Source organism: Festucalex cinctus, chromosome 7, assembly GCF_051991245.1.
Source record: "Festucalex cinctus isolate MCC-2025b chromosome 7, RoL_Fcin_1.0, whole genome shotgun sequence".
In the NCBI taxonomy this organism is placed as follows: Eukaryota; Metazoa; Chordata; class Actinopteri; order Syngnathiformes; family Syngnathidae; genus Festucalex; species Festucalex cinctus.
The window spans coordinates 21,213,555-21,225,255 of NC_135417.1; the positions used below are offsets into that span (position 1 = coordinate 21,213,555).

The 11,701-nt window shown below is 41.1% G+C and overlaps 4 long non-coding RNA genes across 4 annotated transcripts; 3 read left to right on the forward strand and 1 right to left on the reverse strand.

Annotated features, from left to right (window-relative positions):
- Window positions 1–1,872: 1,872 nt before the first annotated feature.
- Window positions 1,873–3,560, forward strand: LOC144022673 (uncharacterized). The gene is made up of 3 exons (XR_013284387.1): window positions 1,873–2,506; window positions 2,876–2,962; window positions 3,044–3,560. It is a non-coding gene; the product is annotated as an uncharacterized LOC144022673 (long non-coding RNA).
- Window positions 3,561–5,172: 1,612 nt separating this feature from the next.
- LOC144022533 (uncharacterized) lies at window positions 5,173–5,863 on the forward strand. Its single transcript, XR_013284354.1, has 2 exons — window positions 5,173–5,409; window positions 5,576–5,863. It is a non-coding gene; the product is annotated as an uncharacterized LOC144022533 (long non-coding RNA).
- A 2,603-nt stretch (window positions 5,864–8,466) lies between these two features.
- Window positions 8,467–11,432, reverse strand: LOC144022093 (uncharacterized). The gene is made up of 3 exons (XR_013284261.1): window positions 11,053–11,432; window positions 10,599–10,685; window positions 8,467–10,520 (listed from the first exon to the last, which is right to left on the reverse strand). It is a non-coding gene; the product is annotated as an uncharacterized LOC144022093 (long non-coding RNA).
- Window positions 8,501–9,807, forward strand: LOC144022092 (uncharacterized). The gene is made up of 3 exons (XR_013284260.1): window positions 8,501–8,754; window positions 9,195–9,409; window positions 9,683–9,807. It is a non-coding gene; the product is annotated as an uncharacterized LOC144022092 (long non-coding RNA).
- Window positions 11,433–11,701: the final 269 nt, after the last annotated feature.

Below are 11,701 nucleotides of genomic sequence, written 5' to 3' on the forward strand. Positions count from 1 at the left end.
CCAAGCCGAAGCATGAGGATTCAAAATAATGGAAGGCTGAGGACTGACCCTTGTGGGACTCCACAAGTGACAGAACAATAATCAGAGCTCACAGTGCCATGGATTTCCTGGTGTGTAAAATCTCAACCAAGAAAATGTTAAGCCTGAAATACCAACACACATTTCGAGGCATTCTAATAGTATGATCCCACGGTGTCAAAGGCAGCACTGAGAACCAGGAAGAATACATTGATGACTTGTCTGAGTCAATAGCTTAGCTAGTAATTAACTATTAGTCACTTTTGCAAGGACCGTCTCAATAGTGTGATCGGCGATCAGGACTGCAAAAGTTCATAGATTTTTGATGTAGATTTCGAAGTGGCTTTGTACAGTAATCATAAATTGTGATATCTCACTAAGCAGCGAAGGCTTGCGATGGTGTGCACATCGTGAGTGTTGTTGTTGTTTTTTTCTCAGGGTTCATTCAAGATTGCAAAAGAGGTTTACCAGACACTCGCAAACCGTTTTTATGCTCGCAAATGGCGACAAGAAAAACACAAAACTGTGACTTCTAGTTCAAATGACATTCTTTCTGCTTTTATTAAACCAGCAAGCTGTTGATGTTCACGGGTTACAGAATACCATTGTTGTGGTGTGTTCATGCTTAGGCTCATTGTGCTGTGAGAAAGCATATTAAGGCAACAACAAAAGCATCAACAAATGTCTAAATCAATCCATCACATAAATGTTACATGAGGACCCTTAGTTTGAAGAGCAGTGGTGCCTAAGTTCGGTCCTCAAGAGCCCCTATGCAGCCTGTTTTCAATTTTTCTCTCCACTAACACTCCTGATTCATCATCAGGATCGTTATCAGGCTTCTGCAAAGCTTGGTGATGAGCTGATCATTAGATTCAGGTGCGTTGAAGGAGGGATACACGGACAACAGGCTGGATAGGGGCTCTCGAGGACTGGACCACTGTTGTAGAGCTTCATAACTTTGTGAGATGTTAAATATATTATATTTATATTATGGCATGTTTAAGAATCTAACAAGAAAGTCTAATTTGCAAAAAAAAAAAGAAAAAAAGGAAGAAAAAAAAAGGGAAAAGTTATTTAATAGGACAAATGATTGAAAATACCATAGTATTTCATGAACCTAAAAGTATTTGGTATCGGCGATATTGGCACCAGCATTTACTTGGTATCGATCGATACCAAAATCTCAAGTATCGCACAGCTGTAGTTAAAGAAGAGTGCTTGGAATTTGAGTCAAATATTTTTGCTACAAACACAAAAACAGCATTTTTGCAGCGATGAAAGTATAAAACTGTTCAACACATTTCTGTTTTGGATTCCCTTTCTTTTTTCAGGCGCTTCAAGTGATTGTAGCAGTGGAAAAAAAAGACTACCTTTATTTTTGTTTGTGTACTTGCCCTGACGTTCCCTGTAGCAACACATTCCTTGCAATTGCAGAAGAAGTGCATACCAGAAAATAAAAAATAGAATTGGTAGAGACGTGATCCCCACTGGCCAAGCAGAACTCTTTCCTGTCTGCGTTTGTGCCAGTTGGTGTGTTACCCATAGTTTCTTGCCAAAGGGAGGCCTTTTGTCATTTCCAATATATTCCTGTAAACCTATCTTCACAAGGGATTCGTCGTGATGAGTAGAAATCCAGTTCTCTGAATGGTTCCAGGACTGTGCACATTATGAGTCTCTGAGGCATTAATGTTTTGAGGTGGGAGAGTCTCATTTTCCAGAGCGGCTCCTAAATTATAGCTCTCTGCGCACCAAGGTCTCATAGGCAGCTCATTCTGGGAGACAGAGCTTTTATACAGCATGAGTGTTTTAAGAACAAAGACTTCTATTGTCCCACAGAGACGACAGGTGCGAGGGAGGACAATTTGACAAGAATATCATCTCATCAAATTTGTCAAGAATCCCCATCCTTCCATTTTCTCCCAAAATGTCTTACTGCAAGTGTTGCATTTAGAATTACTTGAAGGGCGCATGTATTTCCCCGACAATAATTAACAGGTTACAGATGGCTAATAGTTTAAGTAAAAATGTATATTAATTGGTCAAATAAAAAAGGATAAAGGATTGCATTTGCAATAGGTCGCTTGCACATCGTAATGCATCATGGGAGTTTTTTCTTCGGGCGCCATCTTGGGTGTCCGCCGGTTCACAAGGTACACTCGTGAGTTACACGGTAGAGCTTATCAACCTGATGTCATTTACGCAGTATTTTCACGATTTACCGGAAGATCAAAAACAACGATACAGGCAGAAGGTGTCTCTGTGTGGTGGGATTGATCCTAATTACGTCCTGACCAAGGGTGATTTTTTTTTTGACGGAGAAAGCTTGCTGGCCAAATGTGACTTCTCTGGACATTTTTCACTACCTCGTGTTGACAACATGCTCCATAACACGCCAACAAATCCCTGGAGGCTTACAATTATTTTGTAAGCGGGTGGATACAGAGTGTAAACTTTAACATCGCATCAGAAGAAACTGTTGCTGTTGCACGTAAGTAAACCACATGGTGTTGGTAATTCTGCACACAAAAATGTTGATTTGTTCTCAGGCTTCCTGTTATCATTGTGTTTACATGCACAGCTGGGTTTACCTGATGTGGTTTTTCTAATCATTTTATAACAGGCAAATATGGCAGAGCGTATAAGAATAAAAAGTAACTATGCACAGCCTCCCCGTGGCTTAATTGAATTTAATGCTACCCTTTCACTAGTTACATGTTACTTAATCAACTTACTCTAAATGGTTAAGGTTAACCACTCTCATAGGACGTATTTTTAGTTTCAGTTTCCAGTACAATAAAACGTGTTCATGGTAACTACTGAGCATACTGACAGCTTTTCTTATGATCTCACGGTTAAGGAGGCTGTCACAACACCCAATTTCTGTCTGGTGCCGGATGGCAACAATTCCCATCACTTGTCACGACAACACCAATAGTATTACCAGGTATGTATGGCTTTACTTTTTGTAGTTTCTTATTTAATTCTATGTTTCATATTTTCATTACAATGTTTGTAATATTTTCAGATTCAGGCACAGATGAGTTTAACTGGACGGACTTCTGCGACTTTGTGGTGTGGACAAAGTGTGATTGAGCGAGTCCACCCAGATCGCTCGTTTTGGCCAGTTGGAAAAGCCAGAGTTTTTTTTCCCCCCAAATCCCCTCCTTACCTGATTTACTAGATCAGCAGTGGACTTCCAGTGTTCCTGCTCAGCCGCTGTCACCTACCACTTGCTCATGTACTTCAAAGATGCGGAATAAAGTAGTTTTTTGTGCTGCAGCAGATTGTAAAATCAAATGATATCACTTGAAGTGTGCCAATCTAGACTGCCAAATGGACAGTGGTTTTGTGACAAGTGTGAAACAAGGATTATTGGGAAAACTGTAACACAGTACTGGTACTTGTCTTACATTAAACAAATTTAAAAGAGAGCAACTTTTTCCTCTGTACATAGTATAATGAAAGTCATTGCGTACCCCATCAACATTACATCATACCGTCATCAGGATGGTAGGCACCTGTGCTAAAATAAATACATTAATTAACAGTTCAATTTTGTCCCTGAAATTACTACATCTAATCATTATTCACTTCGTTTTTTGTGCTTCTAGAAATAATAGAGATTTATGCCATTACTTTAAGAGGGACCATATTGCACATTGAGTCAAATCCTGTCATTTGTATTATGTATAGCTTTGTAAACAAACCCAACAATAGAATTTGTATAATCGCTGCCTTTATTAGCGCCAAACAAACAGTCGCATGTTGTCCTCCTCCAATGCTTTGATGCTCGCCTTCGTTTCCATCATGTCATTGGCAATCAAGTCGGTGTGGCATGAGATCCCTAAAGAAATAATAATAAAATAAAAAAAAGATCACAAAAAAATACGGTACCAGTAAATGGTTTAATATAGTACAGTAGTATAGTTTTTTTGTCAGTGTAAAAGAAATGTACACATTTTGTTGCATTTTTTAATGTATGAACATTGCTACAGGCAAATACTTATTTCTATAAACACTTCCAAATGTCTCTAAAATATAAGGTGCGTGTACACACACAAACATAAACACATACATTCACTCATGCATACAATATATCATGTAATGAATTCTGAGTGGCATACCAGAGTCAATGATGTCAGCAGTACTTGAGGGTACAGGTTACTGGAGCCATCTGGCTGCATAACTGCAACAAACTCTCTGCCACTTCGAGTCGTCTTTTCTTTGCTTGTCTCTCCTGTGCACGTTCATATCTTGGCACCGACTGGGCTGAGACATAGATGTTGTAACTTGGGACCCAACTTTAATGTTGGAGCCCAGTCGGGATGATTGGACAGAAAAACGGGCGCAGGGCGACCTGTTAAAATAAACAAATATATAAACAAATAAAATATGGAAAGACTGGTTATTTTACCGCAGTAGGGTGGCCGTGAATAAGTTCTTTAGCATGATGTGTAGGCTACCAGGGGTCTATTTTCTTGCATCACCCCCGGGGGTCTGTTTTCTTGCATCAGCCCCTTCTGTCTCTTTTTTTTCCAAGTTTACATTTTGCCACCAAAAAACATGTTATCGGCATTAAAAGCCCAAGACTAATCAATCCAATTTCAGCAGTAAACACTTTGCACTGGCACTACTTGGGTGAAAATGTTCGATGTTAGCTTTCGGCTAACGTCCGCTAGCCAGCTTGTACTACCGAACTTGCTTGCTCATGAATCCAAAACATAAGCAACTTGCCCATATATGGGCAGTCGAAACGTTATTAATCCTCATGCATTAAATAAAGGTAAACAAGCTTACCGCTCACAAAGTGATGGCTGCACACACGAGCCCAAAGTAACGACTTCCCTCCGGAGTCCGCACTCCTCTGTCTCCAGGCCCTGGTTCCTAGTTATTTTCGGAATTCGGAAGAAAGGCCGACCATTTTCCCCCTTGGCTTTGTTCGAACAGCCAACGATGCAGCAACAATGTACCATTTTAAACGCAGACAACAAACGTGATAGATACGTGTTAGACCGAATCACTACGTAAATGGAGGCCACCCAGCATGGCGACTACGAGAAATCCGAGGCGGAAGTGACGACATGTGCAAGCGACCTATACACTTAAAGGTGCATTGTGCCATAAAGCTTTTTCTACATCATGAATGCTCCACCAATGCCCAGATGAGTATGAAGATTGTTTACTGTTTTACTCTGACAGCACCTATCAGCTTTTATCTTCCCTTACCCCGGGATTACACCGGATGCGTGTGCGGTGCGGCTGCGGTGCGGTTTGACCATGTATCCCATGGGATTCTGTGGGAGGTTCTCCAGGAGTATGGAGTACTTCACACCCTAGGAGGGGCTATTCAATCCCTGATCCGATTTCAGAGTGTGACCCGCATTGCCAGTTGTAAGTCAGATTTGCTTATTGTGAGGCTTGGACTCTGCTGACGAAGGCTGACCTTCGTCTCTGATTTGGTTCAAAACCTTTATCATGGACAGAATTTCTAGGTGCAGCCAAGGTGTTGAGTGGGTCCAGTTTGGTGACCATAATATTACGTCTCTGCTTTATGCAGACTTTTTGAAGGAGGCCCCAGGACAGGCTGGAGAGACAATGCCTCGTGACCCCCAGGTGGAGCTGGACAAAGTGGCTAGGGAGAAGAAAGTCTGAGCTTCTCTCTTAAGATGCTGCCCCCACGCCCCAAACTCGGGTCATTCTCGGAAGAGAATGAATGAAGTGCTTAAAGCAAAAGTCTTCTACTTTTGTCCTCCCCAGCCTTAAAGTGATACAAGACTTATAAATCATTTTCCAGTATTGGATTAGGCATTGTGTACAAAGAATAAAAGTGCAAATATCTCTGGCATCTTATTCCCTGAATTTTGTTTTAAACTGATTAAAAATCAAACTAAGAACATATCGTGGTGAACGCCATTATCCTGGTCACGTGATCGTGATGACATATGCCATGCATAAAACAAAAGCCGCCTTTGTTCATTTCAATAGGAGTTTGCTGACGTAATGGGCAAGAAAAAGACGGTCTTCGATCCCAAATATTGCGGCAATTCTGTTCAGAGTAAAGTCCTCAGCACGTCCGGTTTCATATCATTCCATGTGGAGGTGGGGGTGGCCGCTCCTACTGTGGGCTAAAGCATGCTTAGCACACGACATGTAGCTTAGCCTAGTAGAGTACAAGTCACCCGGATGTCGTCCACTTCAACTCGCCGGCGGCTGGATCTGCCAATTTCATCCGGCTTTCAGGTGGAAGCAAATCTTTAGCGAGTCCTCCGTGGCTGTACTGCTTTTTGAAGAAGTGCTTCTTTGCTGTAAGGCGAAATTCCACCTTTGATGTCCTCCGTGGGACGCGATAATTCCTCATGAGTTCTTTGTTGTCACTGGCAACCATGTCTTCAATGTGTATTTTACGCACGTGAAACAAAATCCAAAATGTCCAAAATGCCCAATACAGTACTTAATGCAAAAATATTCATAAAAAGTGCTATAAAATCATAAACGCTCATTGCTCAACATAAATTGACAATTTTTTCAGGGAAGAGTTGAAATTAATTTTTCATAAGTCTTGTGTTCCTTGAACAAGTAGTTCTTCCACATCTGTAATTGAATCGGAATTTTGATTTATAAACTTTTTCAATTTCCCAACTGGTTCAGTTTTATTTTGACATAAATAAAAATACATCACAGCGAGTGAGGGAAAGAGAGTGAGCAACAGAGAGACAGCGTAAATGGAGAGACAGAATTGATCTACCCCTGTATTGCTGCTGTTATTACCTTCTTGAGAAAGCACGGTTGTGCTGTCTTTTGACGGGACATGCCCTTTGCCAACACCAAGCCCAACTTTGAATGAGCCAGAATTCCCAAAGGAAAACAAAATATCTACTTTATAGTTAACAAAAACATTTTTAAACAGAGTGGCTCGTCCCCTGAATCTTTTGATCCAAGTAAAATGGTCTCACCTCTAGTCAGAAACGTACCGTGTATCTCAGTGTCTAAACAATAACAAAACAGCTATGCCGTATATTCTTGATGGAGAGGTTTTAGATAATTTGGACCTTTGGCATTGTCTTTGACTATGTGAAGCATTTCTGTTGACGTGTCTTACATCAAGCGTAATTTGTAGCTTTTGTCTGTCCGCCGAACTACTCTGGAGTTTAGTGATGCCTCCAAAGACTGTCAGTGTCTCAAGCTGAGGATTGTATCACTGTATCCGCCTCCCTTTCATCTTCTTCTGCCTCTGCTTGTTATCCGCTATTACTTTTATCATTTGAAATGCACAATCACTACAGAATAGTGCTGCTGGAGAGTGGAGGAAGCATAAGAGGTACCTTGCCCTCATGTTATTGTTTATGGAGATGAAGCGGCACATATAGGGTGCACGTGAAGATCATCAACACTCAATTCTTAGTAAAGAACTGACTTCCTGGCCAGCAGCAACACTGTGTTTGTATTGTTGCTCATGCGCGATATGTTGTCATTAACTTTTCACATCGCTATAGTATCAGTGCTCCAATGCGTCGTGGCCTGTGGCTCAAGTCTGCTTGCTAGCATGAGTCAGAATCACTTCTGATCAAGAGAAGATGTTTTTTTTGAGCATGTGAAAATAAATTTCCTCAGATTTCACTCCTTGGTTTTCAATGAAAATTCATCGTGAATTTCACTTTATCACTCAATTCACACTACATAAACTCATCATAAAAAAACAAAACTTAATTGTGTTGGTCTCTTGCCATTGACCTGGTGCCCAAGCTAATCGCACAAGTGTTCAGTTGACTTAAACGTCAGGATGGCATTCTTTCTACTCCTGAATTTTGGAGGCAGCTGCTGATGAACACCATTTCATGACCATTTTAGCACAGGTGACAGTACTGAAAGCTCAAAACACGATTCATCAGAACCAGTAAGAAATTAACTGTTTGGCATATCCTGCGGAAAAGTTACACATTTTACATGGCTGGAACAATTATGTTGTTATAAATACAAAAAACAATTGGGCATCCTTTACTAGAGAAATGCACGGGCTTTCCAGGGGAATGAACATCTTTGTCAACAAGCATTCTTGTGAAGGAACTTTCTAGAATGATTGGAAAAGAACTGAGAAGTCCACAGGTTCACTTTATTAAAAAGAACAAAACAAAACAAAACAATGGGCTCGGTGCCACCACGCATCCATCCATCCATTTTCTTCACCACTTATTCCTCATAAGGGTCGCGGGGGGTGTTGGAGCCTATCTCAGTTGGCTTTGGGCAGTAGGCGGGGTATACCCTGGACTGGACTCGAACCCGTGTCCTCAGAGCTGGGAGGCGGACGTGCTAACCAGTCATCCACAGTGCCACCCCCCACCATGCGTCACAATAGTCATTCTTTTTTTTTCGACGTAGTTATGAAGGGATTACAAAAATAAATCACAACAGCCGCAAGTCAACCACTGACCGCACCAATAGGTCGCTTGCACATGTCGTCACTTCCGCCTCGGATTTCTCGTAGTCGCCATGCTGGGTGGCCTCCATTTACGTAGCGATTCGGTCTAACACGTATCTATCACGTTTGTTTTCTGCGTTTAAAATGGTACATTGTTGCTGCATCGTTGGCTGTTCGAACAAAGCCAAGGGGGAAAATGGTCGGTCTTTTTTCCGAATTCCGAAAATAATTAGGAACCAGGGCCTGGAGACAGAGGAGTGCGGACTCCGGAGGGAAGTCGTTACTTTGGGCTCGTGTGTGCAGCGATCACTTTGTGAGCGGTAAGCTTGTTTACCTTTATTTAATGCATGAGGATTAATAACGTTTCGACCGCCCATATATGGGCAAGTTGCTTATGTTTTGGATTCATGAGCAAGCAAGTTCGGTAGTACAAGCTGGCTAGCGGACGTTAGCCGAAAGCTAACATCGAACATTTTCACCCAAGTAGTGCCAGTGCAAAGTGTTTACTGCTGAAATTGGATTGATTAGTCTTGGGCTTTTAATGCCGATAACATGTTTTTTGGTGGCAAAATGTAAACTTGGAAAAAAAAGAGACAGAAGGGGCTGATGCAAGAAAACAGACCCCCGGGGGTGATGCAAGAAAACAGAACCCCGGTAGCCTACACATCATGCTAAAGAACTTATTCACGGCCACCCTACTGCGGTAAAATAACCAGTCTTTCCATATTTTATTTGTTTATATATTTGTTTATTTTAACAGGTCGCCCTGCGCCCGTTTTTCTGTCCAATCATCCCGACTGGGCTCCAACATTAAAGTTGGGTCCCAAGTTACAACATCTATGTCTCAGATATGAACGTGCACAGGAGAGACAAGCAAAGAAAAGACGACTCGAAGTGGCAGAGATTGTTGCAGTTATGCAGCCAGATGGCTCCAGTAACCTGTACCCTCAAGTACTGCTGACATCATTGACTCTGGTATGCCACTCAGAATTCATTACATGATATATTGTATGCATGAGTGAATGTATGTGTTTATGTTTGTGTGTGTACACGCACCTTATATTTTAGAGACATTTGGAAGTGTTTATAGAAATAAGTATTTGCCTGTAGCAATGTTCATACATTAAAAAATGCAACAAAATGTGTACATTTCTTTTACACTGACAAAAAAACTATACTACTTTACTATATTAAACCTATTACTGGTACCGTATTTTTTTGTGATTTTTTCTTTATTTTTTTCTTTAGGGATCTCATGCCACACCGACTTGATTGCCAATGACATGATGGTAACGAAGGCGAGCATCAAAGCATTGGAGGAGGACAACATGCGACTGTTTGTTTGGCGCTAATAAAGGCAGCGTTTATACAAATTCTATTGTTGGGTTTGTTTACAAAGCTATACATAATACAAATGACAGGATTTGACTCAATGTGCAATATGGTCCCTCTTAAAGTAATGGCATAAATCTCTATTATTTCTAAAAGCACAAAAAATGAAGTGAATAATGATTAGATGTAGTAATTTCAGGGTTAAAAATTGAACTGTTAATTAATGTAGTTTATTTTAGCACAGGTGCCTACCATCCTGAGATGACGGTATGATGTAATGTTGATGGGGTACGCAATGACTTTCATTATGCTATGTACAGAGGAAAAAGTTGCTCTCTTTTAAATGTGTTTAATGTAAGACAAGTACCAGTACTGTGTTACAGTTTTCCCAATAATCCTTGTTTCACACTTGTCACAAAACCACTGTCCTTTTGGCAGTCTAGATTGGCACACTTCAAGTGACATCATTTGATTTTACAATCTGCTGCAGCACAAAAAACTACTTTATTCCGCATCTTTGAAGTACATGAGCAAGTGGTAGGTGACAGCGGCTGAGCAGGAACACTGGAAGTCCACTGCTGATCTAGTAAATGCTCTCCCGAGCAGTTCAGGTAAGGAGGGGATTTTGGGGAAAAAAAACTCTGGCTTTTCCAGCTGGCCAAAACGAGCGATCTGGGTGGACTCGCTCAATCACACTTTGTCCACACCACAAAGTCGCAGAAGTCCGTCCAGTTAAACTCATCTGTGCCTGAATCTGAAAATATTACAAACATTGTAATGAAAATATGAAACATAAAATTAAATAAACTACAAAAAGTAAAGCCATACATACCTGGTAATACTATTGGTGTTGTCGTGACAAGTGATGGGAATTGTTGCCATCCGGCACCAGACAGAAATTGGGTGTTGTGACAGCCTCCTTAACCGTGAGATCATAAGAAAAGCTGTCAGTATGCTCAGTAGTTACCATGAACACGTTTTATTGTACTGGAAACTGAAACTAAAAATGCGTCCTCTGAGAGTGGTTAACCTTAACCATTTAGAATAAGTTGATTAAGTAACATGTAACTAGTGAAAGGGTAGCATTAAATTTAATTAAGCCACGGGGAGGCTGTGCAGTTACTTTTTATTCTTATACGCTCTGCCATATTTGCCTGTTATAAAATGATTAGAAAAACCACATCAGGTAAACCTAGCTGTGCATGTAAACACAATGATAACAGGAAGCCTGAGAACAAATCAACATTTTTGTGTGCAGAATTACCAACACCATGTGGTTTACTTACGTGCAACAGCAACCGTTTCTTCTGATGCGATGTTAAAGTTTACACTCTGTATCCACCCGCTTACAAAATAATTGTAAGCCTCCGGGGATTTGTTGGCGTGTTATGGAGCATGTTGTCAACACGAGGTAGGGAAAGATGTCCAGAGATGTCACATTTGGCCAGCAAGCTTTCTCCGTCAAAAAAAAAATCACCCTTGGTCAGGACGTAATTAGGATCAATCCCGCCACACAGAGACACCTTCTGCCTGTATCGTTGTTTTTGATCTTCCGGTAAATCGTGAAAATACTGCGAAAATGACATCAGGTTGATGAGCTCTACCGTGTAACTCGCGAGTGTACCTTGTGAACCGGCGGACACCCAATATGGCGCCCGAAGGAAAAACTCCCATGATGCATTACGATGTGCAAGCGACCTATCGACCTTAAAGTGGCATGCACCTCCCCCGCCCACTAAATGTGACGAGCAACAAATTGCCTCAATTTAGGGTGGGACCAAATAGACACAGTTTTAGAGTAATATTTACACTTGGAAAAGAGTAAAATAAAGAATTGAAACAATAAAAATAAAAGTCACTCAAGGGTTGAGGAACAAACTCACAACCTTCAGCTTGGGAGACAGCCGATCTACTCCCTGAGCCATGCCGCTCCTG